The sequence below is a fragment of the Rattus norvegicus genome, chromosome 9 (assembly GCF_036323735.1).
Source record: "Rattus norvegicus strain BN/NHsdMcwi chromosome 9, GRCr8, whole genome shotgun sequence".
Lineage (NCBI taxonomy): Eukaryota > Metazoa > Chordata > Mammalia > Rodentia > Muridae > Rattus > Rattus norvegicus.
This window is the reverse complement of record NC_086027.1, coordinates 86819051-86829149: the sequence shown is the minus strand read 5'-3', so window position 1 is coordinate 86829149 and position 10099 is coordinate 86819051. Positions and strand designations below refer to the sequence as shown.

The 10099-nt window shown below is 41.7% G+C and overlaps 2 long non-coding RNA genes across 2 annotated transcripts; one reads left to right on the top strand and one right to left on the bottom strand.

Annotated features, from left to right (window-relative positions):
* Positions 1–296: 296 nt before the first annotated feature.
* On the bottom strand, positions 297–4982 carry LOC120094851 (uncharacterized). The gene is made up of 4 exons (XR_005489547.2): positions 4412–4982; positions 2514–2646; positions 1784–1863; positions 297–1555 (listed from the first exon to the last, which is right to left on the bottom strand). It is a non-coding gene; the product is annotated as an uncharacterized LOC120094851 (long non-coding RNA).
* A 1740-nt stretch (positions 4983–6722) lies between these two features.
* LOC134480295 (uncharacterized) lies at positions 6723–8550 on the top strand. The gene is made up of 2 exons (XR_010054667.1): positions 6723–7439; positions 8375–8550. It is a non-coding gene; the product is annotated as an uncharacterized LOC134480295 (long non-coding RNA).
* Positions 8551–10099: the final 1549 nt, after the last annotated feature.

Genomic DNA, 10099 nt, shown 5'->3' with positions numbered 1-10099 from the left:
AGTAGGCTGCTGGACTTGCATAATGCCTGCACACAATCTACCATGCTTAACTGCTGCTCATTACATCTCTGAAATATGATTTCAAACACCCCTTATGCAAATGAACATAGTTTATAGTGCTGTTTGAGGTAGAGCTAAGTCAAGTGTTTGTGACTCAAATGTCATGTAGCCACCATGAGTCATTCATTATTAGGGAGAGCTCTTAAAATAGCAACTAAATAGTTGGACATTTCACTTCTTAAAAAGAAATAGCAAATAGCAACATCCATAAGACATTTGACCATCAAATTCCCTTTCCTTCCATCCATCTTCAGCCTCCGACTTAGCCACTTGGACAGGTGAAAGATCTGGCTTAGAAGCAAACCATCACTACTAGTGTGCAGGCGAGCGATGGTGGGGGGTGTAGTTTTCCATGACTTTGAACTTTCCACTTTAGGCAGTCAGGCAAACTAGCTTCTCTAGTTGCTGTTCAGTTACTGTTTAATACCCGAACCCCTTTACAGCACAAATTGAATTCCTATTTAATGTCACAGTGAAGAGTAAATAGCAGTGTATTCCACATACATGAAGCATGATGAGTTTATATGACATGATAAATACTTCCTCTTCCCACCCCACCTCACAACAATTTTGTCCTCAAGGAAAAGACCCACTGATTGGTGAGCAATTTGCTGACCTGGGTGACATATGCAAGGAATAGCACACCACATAGCCCCTAAACCATTCTCTGTGCCTGGATTGTCTTCCTCAGTGGGCTCCGAACTCAGGGGATAACTTACACAATAAGTCAGAAGGAGGTGTCAGGAAGAGAGCTTCTGTATAAAACGTGGAGTCTTGTGTGTCAGACAGTATATTCTCCCTTCTTTCTATGAAGTCTATTTTGAATGTTATAGAATACATTTACAGTTAGATCTTGCTTTAGTTTATGGTGAAACTGAGTGGAACATTGAGAAAGATGCACGGCAGGAACAGAGGTGGTCCTCTGAAGGGTCATGGTGCTTCCTTCACATGGGTTTGCTCTTCGAAACAAATGACCTTATGTGTATGGAGCATGGTGTCTGTAGGAAACTCATAAAATAGTGCCGATCTCCTAAGCACTTTGTAGGTGTTAGTTTTTAGCTTTATGATTATCAGAGCAGGCTGTTCTCAGTGAAAAAATAAAAAGCATTCATTGGGAGTCACTGTCTGATTTCCTTTTTTTATGTGATCCTGAGTTATCTTTTTCTCTCTCTGATGTATATGCTTCTACCAATGCTAGCACAGATCCTGCAGAAGGTCAAAGTTGACTTAGCCTTGGTTACCAGTTTATTCACTGCATGGACTTTTACACAGTGCTGTTCCTGTGTCTCCACAATCTTCTGCTTTCTGTTCACTTCATGTTTCTGCCTTTCCAACCCACTCAGCATGTGGCCAGATTTGCAGTAGATCTCAGTTTGGGATTTAAACAGAAAAGACAATGATGATTTGAGAACTTCAGAAGTCCTAGGTCATGTAACACTGGGTCTATGCTGGAAATCCTGCCTCTTGGTGGCCCAGAAGGTGCTGATAGAGGTCTCTGCACAACAACCAGAGTGGGTTATTCTTAGATGTAAATCTATATGTTTGCACACACACACACACACACACACACACACACACACACACACACACCCTTCACAGACACATGTATGAGAGGAAGTGGGGGGAGTTAGGGTGTCACCGGCTCTTTTGCCTGTTCTTGAACCCTTTCCCTCTGACTGGGTTGCCTTTTCCAGCATTGATGTGAGGGTTTACAGAATCTTACTGCATATTTTTTTGCTCTGTTCTGTTGATATCTCTGGGAGGCCTACTCTTTCTCTCAAGGGAAGTGAAGGAGCAGTAGATCTGGAAAAGATAGAAGAGGAGGGAAGACTGTGGTCAGGATGTATTGTATGAGAGAAGAACAAATTTAAAAAAGAGTGAAATGCAAACCAACCAACCAACCAACCAACCAAACACCCATCACTGGCTTGGAACTCAACTCTGTGGACCAGGCTGTGCTTGAACTCACTGAGATCTTCCTGCCTCTACCTCTTGAGTGCTGGGATTAAAGGCAAGAGCTACAGTGCCTGGCTAGAATTTTTTTTTAAGTGATGACTTGGTTCTCCTGTCCTGAATTTGATAGAAAGATAAGAAGAGTCTTGGGAACCTGAGCTGATGTGTAGAGCAGTGAAATAAGTGCTTTGGGCGTGTTATTGGAGCCTTGGGTAGAAGAGAAGTCTTTTGACCTCTAAGATTTTATAGGTCAAGCTTCTGCTTTCGAAGCCTCATGAATAATTGAAATACACAGATACTTCTGTTGGAAAGCACACTTGATTTATTCAGCTGCTGCTTGTCTCAATTCTGGGTTATTCATTCAGAACCACTTCCAGGTACACCTGACAGCTTCAATTACCCAAGCCCCAGATCTGGGTACTCATGCCTATAACTTGGTGTAATTTAAGCTCAAGTTATATTGTGAGCATTTAAGAATTTCAAGTGCTTTTACATCCTACCTCAGACTCTCCTTGTACAATGCCTGAGTTATCCCTAGACAGTTCCAGAGTGTCTGCTGTCCCGGGCCCAAATGCTGGTGAATAAATGAACGTGGTTAACAGCAGGCCTGCCCTGGGAACTGGTAGATATGACCTGCAAGGACAGTGGACACATCAGTGAGGAAAATTAGACACACAGGACAGGAAGTCGACACAGAGCCCCCAAGCAAAATTATTTTCATTTTTTAAAAATTTATAAAAATGTGTATGACTTAATTTTCCTCTGAAAATAATTTTATCCATAGGTTTAGATAAGATTACCCATTCATTCACATTTTTTCAGTGCTTAATATAGATAAACTATTTTAGAGTCACGAAAATAGTCATTAAATATTAAACCTAATTCAACCACCAGGATGGTTGTCTCTGCTGGGTTGAAAATCAACCTGACAATTCATGCATGCCTAAGGTTACAATAAGGAGACACAGAGGCATCTGTTAAGTATTTTCTTATTTAAGTGTTTCTATTCTTTTAGCCGTGTATGTGTGTATATATAAAACTAAATACATGTATAACTACATATATAGTATAGTTATATATGTTGAATATAATATGTAATATATAATGTGAAATGTATGCTGTGTATTGTATATGTATTGTGTACACACACACACATGCACACACACACATGCACACACACACACACCAATGTGAAGGATGGGGCAGTGTTTTTCATGTCTAGACATGCACATATACTCACAGATGAACTTATACTCACATAAAAACATATGCTCTTCTAATCAAGTGTGTAACCAGCTTACCATACCCAGCAGTTCTAATGCACATTTCTTTTATTGAAAATGCACTTTATTCCTCCTCTCTCCTAATGGCATATACTTTGTATGCAATGCGATTTCACTCCGAACAGTTAAAGTTCTTAAAAAGTTACCTGGAGATTAAAACAAATGTATTTTTCTAAGGGCATCTTTCATTTCTAAAAGGTCCATGGCTTTATCAAAGACTCTAGAGCCAGTTATAATAAAAATACAATACTGGAGATTAATTTACCTGACAACTTAATGTGAAAACTAGAGAAAGCTTTCTCCTCCCATTAGGAAACTGCAGAACTCAATATATTTTTGCAATTCTAAAATCTATGAACCATCAAGCAGATGAACAAAACAGGCTTAGACTGGAGAAGGAATTATCAAAAGCCAAATTTAATGAAAGAATACCATCCCAATAACAAAGAACGATTGTAACTAGATCAAAACCCCCAACCGTGTGGGAAAGAACTGAGCAGTGGCTTCACGGAAGAGAACAAGCAGAGAGCAAGCAGACACATGAGAAAATGTCTTAACTAATTTTTTTTCAAGACCATGATAAAATGCCTGACAGAGTCCACTGAAAGAGGTTAGGGTAGATTTCTGTTCAGAGTATCAGAGGGCGCATGATGGGGAGGCATCGTTGTGGGACAGGGCAGCTTGTGTTTTGATCGTTCAAGAAGCAGAGAAGCATGTGGTGTCTGTGTTCCTCTGACTCGTGTTTGTCCCTTTACTCCTTGGGATAGTGATACCCAGATTCAGGTGAACCTCAGAGACATGCCAAGAGGTGAGTCTCATCAGGCTCTTCTGTGACTTTGAGTCCAGGGAATGTGACAATGAAGACTAACCACCAGATGTGTCTTGGAGGTATTTTAAACTAAAATGACAATGAAGTACTCACATCCAAAACACTGCCAATATTCATGATACGAACAATAATAATACAAAACAAAACAAAACAAAAAAGGTCCCATTCAATTCCCAAGAGAATTAGCAGTTTCTTCCAAAGAAAATATACTATTTACATATAACCCCCAAATCACATTCTTTGATTAATTACTCAAATAATTAAGAACTTAAGTTTGAAGGAAAACCTGGAAGCGAGTGTGCATAGCAGCTTTACTTGTAAGTGTCCAAATCCTGGTAAAGAAGACTTCCGTAGACGGTATATACAGACAATGGCATGTGATTCTGTATTAAACAAAAAGGAGCTCACATAAAACCGTGGAGAGACATGAAGGAAACAAATGCATATTAATGAGTGAAAAGAGATCCTCGGCAAATATGGTGCACTGTAAGGTTGCAGCTCTATGACGTTCTCGGGAAGAGGAAATTATGACGATCATTAAAGGGCCATTGCTTGTCAGAGAAGAGAAGACATAACAGGTGGTGAATAGGAGGAATCCAGGGCGCTCAAGCAGCTTTGGAGGATGGCACTGTGGTGGGTACCTATCACTGTCCATCCGTCCAAGCCCTCAGAATGCACGGTGCCAAGAGGGGGAACCCAGGATGAGCGGTAGACTCAGTGATAGTGACGTCATTGCAGGTTCAGAATGCACGGTGCCAAGAGGGGGAACCCAGGATGAGCGGTAGACTCAGTGATAGTGACGTCATTGCAGGTTCAGAATGCACGGTGCCAAGAGGGGGAACCCAGGATGAGCGGTAGACTCAGTGATAGTGACGTGCTTGCAGGTTCAGAATGCACGGTGCCAAGAGGGGGAACCCAGGATGAGCGGTAGACTCGGTGATAGTGACATGCTTGCAGGTTCAGAATGCACGGTGCCAAGAGGGGGAACCCAGGATGAGCGGTAGACTCGGTGATAGTGACGTGCTTGCAGGTTCAGAATGCACGGTGCCAAGAGGGGGAACCCAGGATGAGCGGTAGACTCAGTGATAGTGACGTGCTTGCAGGTTCATTCGTTGTGATGAATATCTTACTGTGGTGTGGGCTGGGGATGTGGTGGGTCTGTTTGGGATGAGGGATATGGAATGATAACCATCACTACACATATTTTATTTTTTTTTCTGGTCTTGGTACAAATCCAGAACTACTCTAAAAACAAGATGTATTAATTAATTAAACAAACTACTCAGTTTTATGGTGAAAAAGCCTTCTGGTTTTAAAGAAAAAAATTTAGAAAGCAAGGTGTGCTGCTTCCATTGCATCATTCATAACACGGGCATGTTAGGCATGTTATGAATTCTGTTTGTAAGTTGAAAGCAGCATTCTTTTTTTTTTTTCTTTTTTTCCGGAGCTGGGGACTGAACTCAGGGCCTTGAGGTTGCTAGGCAAGTGTCTACCACTGAGTTAAATCCCCAATCCGAAAGCTGCATTCTTATCATTAGGTTACAAAGTGACTAGTATTATACTACTAAGTCTTGCAGTCAGCCAGTTATATCTTCTTTTTTTAAAAAATTATTTTTCTTGAATATTTTCTTTATTTACATTTCAAATGTTATCTCCTTTCTCCCTTTTTCTAGTACCCCCTCCCCTCCCCCTGGTTCTATGAGGATGCTCCCACTCCTACCCACCTACTCCCACCTCAGTGCCCTGGCATTTCCCTACGTTGGGGAAACGAGTCTTCATAGGACCAAGGGCCTTTCCTCCCATTGATGCCCAACAGGGCCATCCTCTGCTACATATGCAGCTGGAGCCATGGGTCCCTCCATGTGCACTCTTTGGTTAATGGTTTAGTCTCTGGGAGCTCTGGGGTGTCTGGTTGGTTGATATTGTTGTTCTTTCTATGGGGTTGCAAACCCCTTCATCTCCTTCAGTCCTTTCTCTAACTCCTCCATTGGGAACCCTGTACTCAGTCCAATGGTTGGCTGTGAGCATCTTCTTCTGTATTTGTCAGGCTCTGTTAGAGCCTCTCAGGAGACAGCTATATAAGGCTCCTGTCAGCATGCACTTCTTGGCATCCACAATAGGTCTGGGTTTGGTGACTCTATATGGGATGGATCCCCAGGTGGGGCAGTCTCTGGATGACCTTTCCTTCAGCCTCTGCTCCACATTTTGTCTCTGTATTTCCCCTGTGAGTATTTTGTTCCCCCTTGTAAGAAGGACTGAAGCATCCACACTTTGGTCTTCCTTCTTGAGTTTCATGTGGTCTGTAAATTGTATTGGGTATTTCCAGCTTTGGGGCTAATATCCACTTATCAGTGAGTGTATAAAATGTGTGTTCTTTTCTGATTGGGTTACTTCACTCAGGATGATATTTTCTAGTTCCTTCCATTTTCCTAAGGATTTCATGAAGTTATTGTTTTTAATAGCTGAGTAATATTCCATTGTGTAAATGTACTACATTTTCTGTATCCATTTCTCTGTTGAAGGGCATCTGGGTTCTTTCCAGCTGCTGGCTGTTATAAATAAGGCCGCTGTGAACATAGTGGAGCACATGTCCTTGTTATATGTTGGAGTATCTTTTGAGTGTATGCCCAGGAGTGGGATAGCTGGGTCCTCAGGTATGCCTAATTCTCTGAGGAACTGCCAGACTCATCTCCAGAGTGGTTGTACCAGGTTGCAATCCCACCAACAATGGAGGAGTGTTCCTCTTTCTCCATATCCTCCCCAGCATCTGCAGTCACCTGAGTTTTTGATCTTAGCCATTCTGACTGGAGTGACATGGAATCTCAGGGTTGTTTTGATTTGCATTTCTCTGATGACTAAGGATGTTGAACATTATTTCTTTAGGAGCTTTACCTTGGTTTTTGTGACAGGTTGTCTCTCTGGGAACAATGGGGAACCCATCAGCTAGGCTAAGCTGGCTGTGAGGAAGTCCTAGGAATCTACCTCTCTGTCTCCCCATTAGAGTATTGGAAGTCACCATGCTGGAAATTGTCATAGATGCTAGCTCATGTTTACAAGGTAAGCACACCACTGACTGAGCCATTTCCCCAGCCCCAACAGTAAGTTTATCTCAAATCTGGACCATTTCTCCCACCCTTTACCTCTTTCTTTTTTCCCTCTCTCCCTTTGTTCTCCTTCTCTTTTGCCTTCTCCTCCACCACCATCCTGAAACATAACTTTACTGCCTTCCAGACGAGAATGTGACATTCATTTTCTATTAAGAAATGAGCCCATTTGAATTCTGCTTGTTCAACTTTTCTTAACCAGAAGTCCATGTAAGTATGCATACTTCCCAGAAGACTCATGTTTTGTGCATTTTATAGTCCTAAAATAATAAAAAAAAGACACTGAGAATTGATGCAAGTGCATTGTGTAATAAGCATCTCTCACACACTACTCTCCCTCCCCCTTCCCCCTCCTCCCCTCCCTTCCCCCTCTCTTTTTTCTTTATTCCTTTCTTTTTCTCTTCCTTCCTTCCTTCCTTCCTTCCTTCCTTCCTTCCTTCCTTCCTTCCTTCCTTTCTTTTTTCGATTTCATGGGGATAGTCAGGAACGTGATGGTAGTCGGGACAATCAGCTTACTCTGAGAAGAATGGTCACATTTGAGAATGTGTCCTCATACTTGTATTGAGGAGAATATCTGTAAATGGAGCCTAACTTATTTGATACCAAAGGATATACATATGTTTCTGAGTTCTTACCAGTGCTTTACAAAGGGACAGTTATGAGTCACTAGTCATAAAGTCAATTGATTTGTACTTATAGAGAAAGGATGATTGAGAACAAAAACTCAGAATACATGTATGTAGGAAGGTAAGTACTCTTTTGGGAGCAACTGTTTAATTAATTTGCTAGATTAAGTTACTCATTTAATTTTTTTTATTATAGATTGTAAGCAAAATCATTACATGATTTTGTCCCCTTTGTCCCTTTTAAAATTAAGATTATAAAGTAGTAACAATGCCTAGCACCTTGACCTTGCCCTGAGTCCCTTTTTCTTAAAGCACTCTGAGTATTCCATTAGTGAATGGCAGTATCTCACATAGGATGGCGCTTCGCAGTGGTACACATGGATAGCTATTCTATTCCCTCTCATTCCTCACAGCACCTGCAGCTAGTCCATGGTGCACTTGCCACATGCCTGACCTCAGTTGTTTGAACTCTCCACATGCCTTCCTCAGGATATTGTGTTTGCTCTTCTTTTTCTATAGAAAGATTTTCTTCTTGGCCTTTTTGCAGTCCTGGATCCTTCATCTCTACAAATCCCATCGCGAAATCTTCCCGACAGTCTCACGTTTGAACCAATGACCCTCATCTCTTACTGTCATCAATTTACTCTTCTTAATTTCTGTTCTCATTTTATTTGTACAATATAATTCAAAACCAGGGGTCCATGTCTATTTCATCAAAAGTCTCAGATGCCTGCAGCCGTGGCTGGCCAATGTGATTTGTTATATGAATGAATAGATGTAAGTATTCATTTACTTAATTGTTCCTTAATTACCTTTCCCACCGCAATAAAATTTCCTTGCGGGTACAATGTTATCATTTCAGTTTGCAGCTGTCTCACAGGGTTGGAAATAGCACCAAGCTCAGAGGATAGATATAGTAAATGTTTTTAATGAATCTAATAAAACCAGATTCAAAAATCTAGCTCATATTATTAGGGTCTAGGGCAGAAATACAAGTTATCCACATACCATAGATTTAAATATTTATAGATCATATTAACACATTGAGCATAGTACATTCTACTTTCCTACCTTGACAGATATGCATGCATAATAATCTAGGGGGAAAATAGATCCTAGGACTTCGCAGAGCTCTGGGGTACATGCAGAATTTGATGGTAGGGACAAAATTAGCTCATGTCATCCACCCACATTTGTGATCGGTTTTTCTCCCTCTACCTCCTCAATCTTGCAATATGGAGGATCCTAAATGAACACATCGGTCCTATATGGATGTTTAATTGGAGATACATAAAGGCATATCTTACCCTATATCTCTGTCTGAAATATATTTGTACTTAAGACCAATTGCCTCATAAATATTCTCCAACTTGGACGCTGTGTGTTGACCCAGGAAAGAATCCCTGTGCAGGTTTCAGAAATGGACTTGGGGCTATGTTTCTGCCACAAATATGGGCTCTCTGGAGTGAGATCCTCTTTGGTGGTTCTAAGCTCTGAGTGGGTCCAATTCCTTTACTTCCTGGAGTTCTTATCTGAGTGGAGGAACACAGAAGGGAGCAGGCTTGGTAAGGCCACTTAGAATCAGAGGCCTTGATCACTGAACTGAAACCCACATAGGGATAGAGAAGTAGCTGGTATGAACTTGGTAAGTATGGAGACTAGAAGGAGGGTGTCTTAGTTAGGGTCTTATTGCTGTGAACAGACACCATGACTAATGTGAGTTTTATAAAGGACAACATTTAATTGGGGCTGGTTTACAGGTTCAGAGGGTCAGTCCATTATCATCTAGGCAGGAACATGGCAGCATCCAGGCAGGCATGGTGCAGGAGGAGCTGAGTTCTACATCTTCATCCAAAGGAAGCCAGGAACAGACTCTGCATCTTAGGAGGAGCTAGGAGAAGGGTCTCCAAGCCCACCCCACAGTGACACACTTCCTCCGGCAAGGCCACACCTTCTAATAGTGCTACTCCCTGGGCCAAGCATATGTAAACCATCATAGAGGGGAAGAGAGAGCAGAAGTTATCTGGCATGGATGTGTGGTTAATTAGGTCATCAAACAGGATTCTTCATGTTACTGTTAGCATCATTTGAGAGTCGGTAGAAATAAAGGGTATTGGTGGTGGTGGTGGTGGTGGTGATGGTGGTGGTGGTGGTGATGGTGGTGGTGGTGTGCATGCGTGTGTACATGCGTGAATGCGTGCGTGAATGTGTGTGCATGCGTGTGTGTTCACAAATGTGGGGAAA